Below are 15,441 nucleotides of genomic sequence, written 5' to 3' on the forward strand. Positions count from 1 at the left end.
AGTATTGCATCTGAGTTTTGCCTGTTCGTATTGGTGCAGCAGATATTTCATTAAACATTCTATTGCTTTGAGTATCCTTATCTGCACCCTTTGCCCCTCAAAATACTAATATTCCCTTTAATCTGTCTAGCACTTTCACAAAACGTAACAGGAGAGTAAATATTTGTAGCAGAGGGAATTAAGTTACCCGGCGTGGCCGGGTGGCCAAACATTGGCCAAAAGCATTCACCTGCAGATGTCTCATTGGATGGAAGAAACATGAATGTACCCTTGCCCACTCCCTTCATTTCTTCAGTGCCGGGTGGGCAACTCACTTTCAGGTCACCAGTAACAGTTCTTACAAACCCAACAGGATAGCGATCTAGGGTTTGAGATAAGGTTTTAATGTGCCCCAATGTATCCTCTTTCTGTACGAGTGGAAAACTCTTTTCATGTTGCGTAGAATTACCAATTTCCCCAAGATTCTGTGTCAAGTCAACTATATTAGGCTTAATGGTCTGCACATACAATTTTAACTTCTTCTACCCCCTTCTGAATTACTCCAGTGTTTTTGAGCCCTTGCATTAATAACAAATCATCTTTACAGGACGGTATATGCAAAGATTTAAAAATGCCTTATTGTTGGTTTTCCCTTGCTTAACATTCTTTAATTGCATTGGCTGATAGTTTCTTTTATCAGTACGATCATTCAAAACAATTGGTGAAGTCTCAGAAATGTGTTCCTGTCACTTACCCTGGATATTAATGCCTATAGGAATGGCATGGGGGGTCAGATATGTGTTTCCATTCATACAATACCAATGCCCGCCAAGACTTGTTACTATCAGCCAGTAACAATTTATTTGGATCATCAATACCAAGAAATTGAATTTTTATCCAAATACGATCCAACTTCACGGAGTGTGATTGAGAATCACGCTGACGATTTTCAAATACATTCAATAAAGAACTCAAAACATGGTTTAGCTCTGTCAAAATTAAATCAGTTGGGCGAGTCACCAATTGTTCAGTTTTGTTAATCAGGTTGCCCAAACGTCTGTGCTGCGCCGGCCCTGGAGTGAATACATAAGAAGAAATAAGAGTCTGAATCCAACTGCAGCTTCTGAAAAAAATAGGAGGCGTATTCAAGAAATAATCCTCATCTTTATCACCAGTGTCATCGGTAATAGTTCCCGCCTCAATGGCTCCTTATTGGCTAATGTATTTATGCTTAAAATTGTTGAGGGACAATTCCCCATTGCAGTTGTAACCAGTCCAGAAGACTATGATTGTTGAATAATATCTTGTTTATTCAATTTAGGGATTATAGAATTATAGAAAAATAAGATGCAATTGATTTAGCAACACCCTTCCGTGTTTCCAGCCCCTTGATCTGTAACTCCTTACTAAAATCCGAAAAAATAACACCAACAACCTTAGCCGAACCCGGCAACGGTCACCAACAAAGGAGAAACTGGCAGCGGGAACTCCAAAGCAATGGCAAAATTCTCTACAAGCAAAAGTTGCGAGGCACAAGTTGATTCCAAAAGTTGATTCCAATAAGTCAATAGCTAAATTCAAAGTAGCTGAAGCAGCTAGCTCCATGATGCTAGGAGCCAGGCCGTTTTTTCCTCTGCTCCCGAGATCATATTTGGAGCAGTGTTGTAACGATTGTACCTGCTCCCCCATTGCTTGGTGACCAGTCACAATATCCCCTTCCGTAAGGCAAATTTACCTTCAGTCTTGTAGCGTGCGGGCAATCAAATGTAAGAAGAAACGTTACCTCTGAACCCGCCAAACAACGCAGAACTGTGTAGTGACTTTGCCGGCGACTTTGCGCATGCTTCGCACACCAGGTTTTTAAAAAAAAGTTCTTCCCACAACTAAGCACTGTAGAACACAGACCTAATCAGCCAAGCAGAATGTGCCCAGGTTGATCAAGTGTAATGCCTATGTGGTAAATGCAGGAGCATGACATTCAAAGTAAAAGGCGGAGCACCTCCTATCAGCAGAACTGTGTAGTGACTTTGCCCCGACTTGGCGTGTGCTTTGCATACTTTTTTTTTTAAGTGCTTTCCTCATCTAGGCCCTGTAGAACTCAGACCTAATCAGCCGAGCACAATGCTGCCAGACTGAGCGATTCAAGTGCATATGTGGTAAATGCAGCAGTGTAACGAAGCACAGTTCAAAGTAAACAGTGGAGCACGTCCGATCAGCAGAACTGTGTAGGTACATTGCCCCCAACTTCGCACAGTTATAACTGCACTGCCGGATTCCTGTATACTCCTTTAGCACTGGAGACCCAGCTCCATTAATGCCCATCTATCTTTAGAAAGTCTGATTAAGGATGCCCATATAGTAATGACAAGACTCAATCCATTATGCAAATGTAACCCTGCAAGGCTTGGCTTTTATATCCTAATTTACCTCTGTGTATGCTGATTCCGTTATGCATATACACAACAGATACACATTGCTGGCTAAACCACCATTTAGCCAAAACTAAAAAGAAATGTCATGAGCCTCTCAGCTTGAGATCTCTGCTCGGTAAAGTGGCCAGATTTGTTGAAATTTAGTGAAGCATGGAGATTAGTATTCAGGACCCGGTAGATGTCTCATGAGAGCTTTATCCGCTAACTATGTAGACTATTATCAACAACAAAAACACACACACATTGATTCACTGCTTGGGTATTCAAGCTCTGGAAATACAATGGAACATAATGGACCTGACACAGAGTCATTGTGTTGTATTCCTTTAATGCATCATAATCGTTGACTGGCAGGAAAAGGGGAATTATTATCCCTTTTCATAGTGGCCTCTTCTGCATCACATACAACAGGGTATAGACATTGTTTCTGTTTATTGCGATCCCTTCCTGTTGGCAATATGAAATTATTTAAATTGACAGCCATGTTGACATGATGCTAATGCTCCTGTGCCTGCCTGTCTCATCCGTGCGCCCCTATTAGAATCCGGTGCTGTGACCTCAGTGGTTCGCGGTGCCACAGCGGCATGGTTAATAAGGTGGAGACGAGCAAAATGGAAGCCAACACAGCATTCAAAAAATGATGCCATAATTTTACACACCATAGCAGTGTTTAATTTTGTTACAATGAATATTTGATATGTTGTTTTCTAATTATATAGCTTTGAGAAAAATAGACTCCAAGCAGTGGTCGAAGTGAGCAGGAGCGGTCGGGAGTGGTGCTCCTATACTTTTTTTAATTACCTTTACAGCTCCTATACTTTTAAGAAACCGTTCCGGAATGGCTTTGTTTTAAAATAAAAGTGTAGGAAGAAGTTGAAACTTGCATTTTCAGTGCACTGCACTGAACGTTCCCTTAAACAGCAGGTGCAAGTGTTTGGGGGGGTGCAGGCCAGCAGGGAACATAGTTCCACTACTTCTTTCCGTACACTTCGACCAGTGACTCCAAGACATAAACACCCCACTCTTGACAATCGCCTTCAACACCTTTATCATCAGTGACTGTTGTTGCCCCAGCGCCATGTGGCAATGCTGAGAGCAAAATACTTACAAGGCACACCGTTTGTTCATTGTGGTGCAGTGTCCCACTCTGTGCAGGGGTTCTATGTGATTCCATCGAGAATTTTTCATCGTGGGAGAATTCACCAATATGTTTTTCTTTTATTTTCTTTATAGCACATTTCACCGCAAATGTATGCAGGGGGACCCCCCCAGCCCTTAGTTCTCTCCTAGCTTCATTATTACCCTAAACAGCCCCGACATACATTTGCGGCAAAATACGATGGAAAGAATTTGACAAATTCTGCCACGACAGCGTGGAATCTTCTATCTACTGTGCAGGCACCAGCCTCTTTATTGCACTTCCCAATAGTGATTTCACATGCAATGGGCGTCTCACTTCACAACATCTCTTCTCAAAACAATGCAACATGTGCATAAAAAAGAATCACTGCTTTTTCACATATGAAAGCAGCCCCTTATGTTCTTTGCGAGTACTGTCTTTCAGCAAAATAGTTCTTTATTCGGGATAGGGCTTTCATCCCTATACTGCGGGTGTCTCAGGTGCCAGTATCTACCCATACCTGCGGGGTGAACACAAAGAGGTCCTCCATCTGGGACTCGAGCCAGTCCCTGTCACCCTGATTGTGCAACTCGATTCCAATGTGGCGTAACACCCTCTCCCGCGTGCTGGATCGGGTGTAATCAGCCCGGGGCCTGAGTTAAAGGTCTGAGCAGAGCAAAGGCCTTTAAAGATGGTCCCCGTGCCAGTAACACCCGATCCGGCAAGCAGGAGAGGGTGTTAAGGCCATTAGTATCTCGGGTTACCAAAGCAGCAACCCAGGGGGCTAAAATATTTTTTTTTAAAGGATTTCATTCATTGAACGGGACATGCGAGGCGTCCTGTTCAATTAATGAAATCCTTTTCCAAGATGGCCACCATGGAAAGGGACGGCGGGGCTCTTCAGAGCCCCTCTTCCCTTTTCTTGGCTGCCAGAGTAGCGGGTAAGCAGCTGCAGTGGCAGCCTGCGCCGCCACATTAAACAGGTAAGTGGGAAGGGGTAAAAATAAAAATAAATAAAAGGGACAGAGGGTGGGGGATGATGGCTGTGGTGGGTGCTGACCATCAGGTGGCAATGAACGTGGGCTTTCACCGGCGGTTCAATCCCATGTTCATAGCCACCTGATTGGCTGGCTCCCACCGCCGGAGTTCTAAAGTCGTTCCTTGTGGGTCTTGATCTCCCTTCTCTTCTTAGACCTCGAGATCCTAAGTGTTGACTTGATCTTCCAGCTTTCATTCCTATTGACTCTAAACCTTGCTGTGACCATGGAATGTTTCTTTGGTGTCACAATACACAGGGCTACTTTTCTTAGTTTGCAAGCTTGACACCGGTTTCAAACTATCACTGTGTCACCCACATTTTTTTTTTTTTGTCCTTCTTCGGCACTTGGACTCTTTGTTGTTCACACTGATGTGCAGCTTGTCAATCTTTCTGTGTTCTCTGCGACAGGTGTTCGGGGATCATTGTCCCCACTTTTCTTCCTGGAAATGCCTCATTTGGAGAGACTTCTGCTGGCCAGTATGTGTTGTTTTGTATGCTGCTAGGAACTAAGTGAGAGCATATTGCATTGGTTCCCCTTGGAAACGGGCTATTCTGAAGGTCTGGTTGAGTGTTTGTGCGAACCGCTCAGTGTCCCCTATGAGACCATAGCTGCTTCTGTTCTATGCCTAAAAACCCGCCCGAGCCGGGCTCCTTGAAAGGATTGTCCATTGTCTGATCTTAGCAAGGCTGGTAAACCAGACCACACAAGTGACATTGGTGCGCGGTATAGAAACCTTTCCATTAATATTACCATGCTTTAAATGATCTGTTGAACACAGGCAGGACTGCTTCTATTACGCGGACCAGGCTGCACAAATTAAAGTTGCAAGCTACTAGCCAGCCATAAAAATTTACTCGCCACCTCAATTGTATACATAGACAGAGCACACCATTTCTTACCATTCAAGAGTCAAATATCACTAGCCAATGGCGAGTGCAATTTTGCACCCTGGCATAGAAGCTACAATCTCCACTTTGGGATATCCTTAGGGTTCAAGTATTACCAAAAACTGCTTATCATTCATAACTCCCCCAAACTGTATGCCAATTGCTTTCCACAGCATTTCACTGGTGATTCCAGAGGTGGCCGAGAATTATTGTTGCTTGTCGCTTGACTCCACATGCCCCCTTGAGTCATGTCATCCACCGTTTCCTCGGGCCCAGGGATCCACACTTTTTCTCTTAGGAATGTTGTTTCCCTCAACTCTTGATGCCCTACATGGGTCGGTTTCAAGACCTTGTTAACCAAGGTGGCCAGAACACCAAGGCGTGTGCCTCTCAGCAGAAGAAGACCTTCATTTAAAATGAAACATCTGTCTCTAATACCAACATAGCTTTTAGTGATTTCTTTGCTTCCAGCATGCTGTGAAAATGCTGTGCTAGCCATTAGTTTCAGCTACCTGTGTGCAAATTCTGTATTGGACTGCTTGAATTCACCCATCTTCGGCACCAAGCATTTCCTCTAAAGACATGGATACTAGAATGTTTGCTTGCATAAGAAGTTCATGTAGTCTTCAACTGTAGTCGCGTCCACACCTATTGTACCAGAAAATCGTGCATCGCTGCCGGGACAGAAAGTTTGGGTATTCGAGCCTTGCTTTGTAGTGTGATAGCCGAATCTTGTAGTTGCTTCTCCTGATTTAAAGGGATAACTGTGGCTTGACGTACATATCCAAAAAGTCTCTGTATAATTTCACATTGTTTCTAGATGTAGGGAAAAGTGCATGATAAGATGTTCTTTCACCGATGAAGAATATACAAGAATGCCATAACTGATGTTTAAGACTTCAGGGAATGGTGCCAGACACCACAATAGTTTGCTGAAATACCTCCACAGATGAGGATACTCCAAAACTCAAATACAAGTAGCAAAAGAGTCCTACATGTGAGGAGAATGGGGTTAGGCACCTTAAATCTTCATAAGAGGCACCTAATGGTACCCTGCCTACACATCTACTCGTGAGAATGCAGTTGGGCCTTGTAAGGAAAGCAAAAAATTATGTTATCTACTGTTAGCATATGGAGTCTTTCTTTTTTATGGCCTTGTTAGGCAGTGTCATGTCAACACAAATTCGATCTGCTTCCGGCAGCTTGCACCACTACGGAGACTACCTATGGAATTGGCCTTCCTATCCTACTTGTTTTGTTTCATCATTCTGTAGTTTGGCCTTGTTTCATGAAGGTGAAATGGAATTCTTGTATGACATAGTGCCCCAGGTTGGGCTGAGCGGTGTGATGAATCCAGGGAATTCGTCCCTTCTCACCAAGGAGGAGCCCCCCACCCCAGTGAGGCTAGAGAGGCGAGTCTGCTCCACAACACCCTCCCTAGGAGTCAAGGCAAGTGGGATCTCATCAGGAGAGACTCCCCCTTTGGGGGCAAGGACTCCCATTCCTGTGAGAACTCCCTATGCCACTACCCTTGATGACAAATATGGGACTTTAAGAAATAAAGAACAGTATGAAATCCAGAGATTGGCTTGAAGATAAAGCCACAATATGTCATAATGATCATGAAAGATACTCTGTCTCTTTAGGGAGAAACCTCCATTTAACTGAGATGAGTAGACTGGAAAGAGAGGACACTCAGAGGAAAGGCAAAGCAGAGAGAGAGAGCGTAAGCAGGGGAAGCCCCCTGACCGTGGGACACAGCAGAGAGAGGTGGAGCCAACGAGCCTGTGACTTTCAGAAGTGATCTGAATGTGAGTGAAATGCTGAAAACCTAGCTTTAATATGGACTGGAGAGCCGAGGAGACGGGAATCCAAGTCCTGGTGGTGGTGTGACCACGACAGCTTTGTGTTGGGCAGAGCACCCCTTCAACAATACTGAAACCACCATGCTGAGGGAACAGCGAGGCATCCAGTTACCCGGAGCCATACCTGGTCACTGCGAAGCAGAAGACCAAGAGCGGGATGCCAACGGAGCTTATGAGAGAGCGAGATGGAGCCAAAGAGGAGACCCCAGGCGAGTGCTGGTTCTGGGGCCATTTTCCTACCAACCCAGAGGTAACTGGGAGAACTGAGAGGCCTCCAGGGAATCATTATCCATCCAGAAAGACTCACCCCAGTGAAATTGATGAAAAATGGAATAGAAAGATGATAAATTGGAATTGTAACAATGTGAGAAAGAGAATCGCGATTAAAACTACAAGAGAGACCCTTAAGCGTTGGATACTGTGACACTGGCATGGCATCAAGAGAGACACCGACTCAAAAGTAACGGTTTGAAAACCTTTATTATCAAACTTTGTGGGGCTGGTGCAATGCCTGTTTTTTGCCCTAATTCTAAGAGGATTGTTTCCTCAACTGATGCTTCTAAGGTCTGTTGATGTCCTCACTCTTAAACCAAATGTGATAGGGGATGTTCTTAAAGGAAAAAGTATGACTCAAAAAGGAAGTGTAAACCGCAGCTGGTTTTAGGAATTCTTACCAATAGGTGTAATTCTGCTAGTTCAAAATAGTTAAACTCACAAGGGTTGTCCTTGGAACCTTCTGTGTAGATCTCTTGCAGCAAATCAATGGAGATCACAATGTCTCTGGGTTTACCTTCCCCATGCTTCAATCTTTCCAGTTCCAAACAAAAAGACACAGTTCCTGTTAAGCCTCTCAGGGCTCCCTTCGCCAAGTCTAGGCCTCTCTTCACAAAGTTCAACAATGTCTTTAGTGGGCCTCTTAGGTTTCCCTTCCCCAAGCACAGGCCCCACTTTACGTAGTTCAACAAACAAACAAAAAAGTTCCTCTTGTCAGGATATACCTTTCACTGTACAGTTCATTCATGGGGGGTGTATCAGAGACTTTTGAGAAACCTGGGTTCTTTGCTCCTCCCAGGTGCGACCACTCTGACCTCTAACCCCTCTCCTTATTCTCTGGCACCTTTTCCGCTTTACTCTGCTTCCTGCACACCTTCTTTTCCTGTTGTGCACATTTGCACTTTCCTTCCACCTTTCTGACTATGCTCTCTTGCACCTTCATTTTCTCTTGAACGTGCCTCTTGCACACTCTGTATTTCTTTTGGGTCGCTTGCACCCTCGTTCTCACTTTCGGGTTACTTTCACCCTCTTCTGACTGTCTGTTTTCCTTCTCTCTATCTCTTAGCTGTCTCTCTCTGTTTCGGGTCGCTAGTGCCCCTCTCCTTACTTTTGGGTCTCTCGTAGCCCTGCTTGGCTGTTTCTGCGTCGCTAGCGCACTTGCTCTGTATTTCTTTACTTCCGTGCCTCTAGCGCACCTTTTCTGTCATTCTGCTTTGCTTTCTTTCACCGCTTTCCAGCTTTCGCTTGCTTCACTTTGCTTTTATCTTTTTCCTTGCTTTGCTTTGCTTTGCTTTATTTCTCTGCTTTCGCTCACCGAGCTGTAAACTTTTCTCAATGCTCCTGCTCCCACCACAGCCTTCCGCACGCTACTGAGTTTCTTTCTGGCTCACGAAACTCACCAAAAGTAGCGCAGTGCTGGCAAGCAGGTCAAATGGGTTTGGGTCAAGGCGAGGGTCTCACCACCTGCCCCTCGGACATCCCTGGGACCCGCACACGTCCCAGGGGAACTAGCACTGGCCTAAACATGGCTGATAGATTGCCTTCCGTCCCGATCCGGCTTGCTGGAGACACGGCTCCCTTGCTACGCTGCAGCCCCTCACACACACCGGGCCAGCGTCTTGGTGTCTCGCCTCTCCACCGCTCCTTCTGTGCTACTCTCCTTGCAGCCTTTTGCTTCTTGACCTCCTGGTTCCATTCAGCAACCCCAGCTACCTGAATGATTCTGGCAGAACCACCCTTTTAATACTGTAGGTGAGAGTCGATTGGAGTCAGGTGTGCACAGTTGGGGAAAAGTGCCTGACCTTGCCTGACTCTCTATTAGTGTGACAATTCAAAGGTGTTGGATGATAAGCCTGACTTTGTATACCTATAGTGTTTCTATGGGTAATCCTCATCACTCAAGATCGCCTGTTCTTGAGCCAGTAGGGGGTGGGGGGACAAGACCAATGAGGGTTCTTGCAGGGCTAAAGGTAATAAGGCGGTTGAAATTGGGGAGAAGGGGAACACCCAGCTTGATTTTTATATAGCCGGGAGAATTCCCTTTTCCCCATATTATCTGTCTTTACTGGCGATTTGGAATGGTTGGATGGATATGGGTAAGAAGTCCTTTGACTTTAGTTGGGGAAGGACCCGTTGATGTTATAGCCAAACAGATTTTGTCCCTTCCGGTTCCCGTACTTTCCCACTCTTGTCATCCTTCTATGATTGGACTTCTCTTTCTTATTCAAGAGCGATAGATGTGGATATCCTATGAAGGCTTTGGGGATGTCTTCCTTACCCCCTGTTGACCTAATAGAATACCACGTCTCGCCCGAGGGTCTCCCAGATTTTTTTACCCAGACTCCCCAGCCCATGTGATTCTCCCTTGCTTGTCCATCCCCAGGGTTGGGATCCAAAAGCGATTGCCATCCCTTGGCCACCTGAATAGAGGAATTACAGGTCTTACCTGGGGAAAATACCCTCCAGTTTCTCACAAGACAAATACCTTGGGAAAAGAACAAAATATCCCATAGAGCAAGAAGCGCAGAGTGGAGAATATCAGAAAGATGATATGAGCACGAAGAGAAGTCCAGTAGAGCCCATAAATGAGAAACGCTAAGTAAGCTACCCCAGGAGAAGGAGAACATTCAAAGGATAAGACAAAGGGCAAAGGGGGATCAATTGAACATTGTCCAGTGAAAAGAGAATACGCCCAAAAACCTACCGAAAGAGTTACATGAACGGGTACAGATAGTGGTTAGAGAGTTTGAAAATAGCCTACTAAAAATACTTTGAAGAGAAGAAGAACCTCTTTGAGGAGAGACAGTCAGAAGAAGGGAGTCATTCTCAAGACTTCATTTAGTTGGTTGGAATAGTGGTAGGGTCAGGTAGAACTCATTTTTGAACAGCAGACTATTTTTGGTTGGAGACTTTCTGATGACTGACAAGCAACGTAGTTATTTATATAGGCAGGGAATACACTCATAGCAATAGGGAAAGATGGGCATTATTCTTATCATTTAATAAACCACCAGTGGAAATGTCAACACTGTGTCTGCTTCCTTCTTCTGACCCACCACAGAGGTCTATGTGAAGCCTTGTGTGTGCCTTTTGGGCACGCAATGCTTTCAACAGTGTTTGTGTAGTCTTGTATCAACATCTTTCTCATATACACTGAAAGTGAAATGCACTAGCCTCTGGCTTTCCGCTATGACACAACTTAGAGTGTCTTTGGCTTCCAAAGTGACAGAACGTAGTCAAAACACCTCGTAATTTCAGTGGCACTGAAGCCCATATCTAAATATTTTCACTTTTGGCAGTGACAGTGGCAGTTTCAGTCTTGGGTAAAGCTTGTCAAATTGGTGCAAGGCCATCACATTCCCTGAATCGTCTGCATCAGTGAGGACCAGCATGTGTATCATGTCTATGGTTGTTGACTCTTGCCTGACTTGGTCGTGCAGGTGAAGAATACTTTCTGACTTGGCCATGCAGATATAGTGCAGGTGAAGAATACTATCTGACTTGGTCATGCAGATATAGTGCAGGTGAAGAATACTTCCTGACTTGGTAATGCAGATTTAGGGCAGGTGAAGAATACTTCCTGACTTGGCCATGCAGATATAGTGCAGGTGAAGAATACTATCTGACTTGGTCATGCAGATTCAGGGCAGGTGAAGAATACTTCCTGACTTGGCCATGCAGATATAGTGCAGGTGAAGAATACTATCTGACTTGGTCATGCAGATTTAGGGCAGGTGAAGAATACTTCCTGACTTGGCCATGCAGATATAGTGCAGGTGAAGAATACTATCTGACTTGGTCATGCAGATTTAGGGCAGGTGAAGAATACTTCCTGACTTGGCCATGCAGATATAGTGCAGGTGAAGAATACTATCTGACTTGGTCATGCAGATATAGTGCAGGTGAAGAATACTATCTGACTTGGTCATGCAGATTTAGGGCAGGTGAAGAAGACTTCCTGACTTGGCCATGCAGATATAGTGCAGGTGAAGAATACTATCTGACTTGGTCATGCAGATATAGTGCAGGTGAAGAATACTTCCTGACTTGGTCATGCAGATTTAGGGCAGGTGAAGAATACTTCCTGACTTGGTAATGCAGATTTAGGGCAGGTGAAGAATACTTCCTGACTTGGCCATGCAGATATAGTGCAGGTGAAGAATACTATCTGACTTGGTCATGCAGATTTAGGGCAGGTGAAGAATACTTCCTGACTTGGCCATGCAGATATAGTGCAGGTGAAGAGTACTATCTGACTTGGTCATGCAGATTTAGGGCAGGTGAAGAATACTTCCTGACTTGGCCATGCAGATATAGTGCAGGTGAAGAATACTATCTGACTTGGTCATGCAGATATAGTGCAGGGGAAGAATACTTTCTGACTTGGTCATGCAGATTTAGGGCAGGTGAAGAATACTTGGCCATGCAGATATAGTGCAGGTGAAGAATACTATCTGACTTGGTCATGCAGATATAGTGCAGGGGAAGAATACTTCCTGACTTGGTCATGCAGATTTAGTGCAAGTGAAGAATACTGCTGTGTTTTCTTTATTTGGGGTATTACAGCAACGTCGTATGATGTTTAAACCGCAGCTACTCTCGACCTCTGTGTCCGATACCCTGATGCGGGTGGTGAAAACGTAGCTGCTGTAATTCCTCTAAACACTTTTTGTAATTGGTTCTGCCTGAGGCAGAATGCACATGTTAAACCAGATTCTGGCCTTTGCTGAACAGATGCTGGACACTTCCTAGTGTTTGATAGTGACCAGCCGCAGTACTGCCAAATAGACTTCTGCTGTGCCTCTGCTGGTTTTTTGATAGCTCTTGGATCAACACTTCCTCTCGCTTTCCTTCTGTGGCAGTATCTGTCTAGAACGTCTCAGGTGTTTCTGGTCTTGTCAGCTCTGAGGGTTTCTTCCATATGGGATTCTCTCATAGTTGCTAGCTCATAGGAGCGTAGGGTCTGGCATCATTGCTTTGTTAAAAGTATCCGGAGGGCATCATCCTTATTGATGGGCGTGCAGATGAAGGCCAGATCATGCAGAAGAGCATGATATTCATCAAGGGGTGATCTTACTTGGCTTGTTGGAGTTTAAAACATTCATGATCTGCATTGACTTGTGGGTTGATAGAGGCTGTCAGAGCATCTTTTGTGGTCCAATAAGAGTAACCCCCTTACGAGGAAGTATTGAGCAACCTATGGATGAGATACCAGCTTGGAACAGCGGCACCAACCACTTAATAAGGGCATGGCTACCCCCAAACTCGGGTCTGGGTTCCCTGAATGGAGAAATACCGGGCTATTCTGACCTGGGAGGGCCCGGTATTTCCCCATTCAAGGAACCCAGACCGGTACATCCCCATTCCCATTTGAGCCCCCATAGGGCTCAATGGGAATGGGGAGCATGCTAACAATGGGCCCGTTAATGACGGGCCCATTGTTAGCATGCTGGGCCGCTCGCGGGACCCACTAAGGACGTCTGGTAAAACCAGGCATCCTGAGCGGGTTCCACGAGCGGACCTCATAATGAGGCGGTATGGGGTTAACAACGCCAGCAGCTCTACCAGCGCCGTTCACCCCATACCGCCAGGGTCGTAATGAGGCCCATAGAATCTGGACACTGTCTGACCATCCAAAAGTAGTCCTGCCTCCAGACGCAAACCTCCTCCCAGCAATGATATTCCCTTTCACCCTCAGACTCATCAAGCATGACTCCAGCTTGTTCCTGTGATAGTGCCCTCAGGCTGGTGATTGCAGGCACTCTTCCTTCCAGACTGGAGATGGGGAAGTTGCTGGTTTAGATTCGAGTTAAGTATTCTCTTCCTGTTCCAACATGGTCTCAGACACAAGGGCAGGGGAGGGCTGACTCCACCGCTCGATTCAAGATGGTTGTTCGCTGAGCAACACAGCAGAGCACCAGAATGAGGGCAATGTGGTGGCAGCAGTGGCATGGTGCAAGCCAGTTGTTGACCTGGCACACTGTGATTATTTAATTATAATTGTTGTTTTTTAACTTGCTTAATACCAGAGATTGGTTTCTAAATGCAGTGTTAATACCAGAGATTGGCTTCTAAGTGCATGGTTGGGATTCGAACCTGTGTTGCCTTGCATCCTAGACAAACGCGTTGCCCGTGAGCTATCCCCCCTCACAAATAATAATAAACCAAATAATGAAGGTGCAGCACACACTGTTAGTTCATTGTGATCTGACCCCTGCTCTGAACACTCTCTGTCCTCATAACAGTAGGGATGTCACACTCGGCAGATGTTTCACGCCACAACTCTAGGTCATTTTTCTTGACATTCACTCTTTTCAATACCGCGCCTACAACAATGAAGGCACGTTTAAGGAAGAAGCAAAGTTCAACATTTTTAAAGAGGGACTCGGGAGGTGGGATGGTTTGGCTGTACCTTGCAAATCGCAACTTCACTTGAGCTTTCAAGGCAGTGGGTTCACAGTTCGTGTGCGCGCCTGCAGGCCCCAGCTCACTGCCGTGGCCCGTAATTGAGTTGTTTTTCCTAATAAAGTGCTACAGGTCTCAGCAGGCAGAGTGAAAATCCAGGACTGGCTCAAGGAGTCCGACATGACATGGAGCCTCTTGGCAGCTAAATTGGCGTAGAGCTAAACTGGTCATACCCTTAAAAAGACAAAAATTGACACTACCAAAAGTGAAAGTATTTACATATGGTGGCTCAGTGGCAATTAAATCACCAGGGGCTTTCACCACGGAATTTCGGTGCGCTTTCACCACTGATTTCATCCATGACACAAAACAGTGACAAGCTCTATGCCACTTTCAAAGCCAAAGGCACTCTGAGTTGTTTTGTAGGTGAAAACCAGGAGCTAGTGAATTTCGCTTTCAGTTTATATGGGAATGATGTTGTTACAAGATTACACAAACCTTGTTAAAAGCATTGAAAACTGAAATACGTCTACAGGTGGTGCTCTGCCCTCCTACATTACTTGTGACATGTTGATAACCACAATTGATCAAAAGAATAAGGATCTTACATAATCACTCTCGGTCAAGAAGAATAAAGAGAATGACACATTTCATCTAACTCATACAATTTTAATGAAAATTCAAAAAAGAATGAGTGATGGGCCCTTTTTAAGCCGACACGTGTTTCAACTGCCCTCGGTCCTTTTGAAAGCTGGGCCTAGATTGATGAACACAATATTTCATATAATGCTAAATACATGACAGAATGTAAGGAAAACACAAAGTAGTACAGATGAGGTAGTAAACCAGTTCCATATATTCAACACACAGAGGAGTACCGGAGAGGGGACATTCAGAGATGCATCCAGAACACAAAATTGAATGTACCAGAAAATAGATTTGGTCACAACATTGGACTGAAAGTGAATACCAGTATGAGTTCAAAGAAATATGAAAATGACCATATCATTGGGAACATCCATTGAATAGCCACAGACAAAATTAATTGATGTCAAACATAAGGAGAGGGAAACAAAAATAAGATCAACCGTTCTGTATAAGTTTCCAATAGATCAAGCACAATAGAAAAAAAGCTGATAACATTGGTGTGTCACTTATAACACCAGTGTGATGCAAACTTGAGGTCAAATAGAAGCGTCTTAGTGCGTGATGACTCACACTTCCGTAAAACCAAAAAGGTGATCAGCATAGGAGGGGTTAAGGTATCTGATCCCCATGCATCAGTGTAGCAGGTTAAACCCAATAACATGCATACAAGCACTTGTCACGTGATATCAGTGTCATAAACACATCCATAGTAAATGAGAAATGAAGAATGAGGTGTCAAATGTGAACTATAAAGACCAAAGATGGAAGATCAAGTCTGTTTTTGTATCGTTC

At 44.7% G+C, this 15,441-nt stretch overlaps 1 protein-coding gene across 1 annotated transcript in view; it reads left to right on the forward strand.

The window, feature by feature from the left end:
* The window catches only part of COX16 (cytochrome c oxidase assembly factor COX16), a 445,594-nt gene that overhangs the window by 189,777 nt on the left and 240,376 nt on the right, over positions 1 to 15,441 (forward strand). The gene's annotated exons all lie outside the window — the stretch shown is intronic.

Source organism: Ambystoma mexicanum, chromosome 14, assembly GCF_040938575.1.
Source record: "Ambystoma mexicanum isolate Mex_15411 chromosome 14, UKY_AmexF1_1, whole genome shotgun sequence".
NCBI lineage: Eukaryota > Metazoa > Chordata > Amphibia > Caudata > Ambystomatidae > Ambystoma > Ambystoma mexicanum.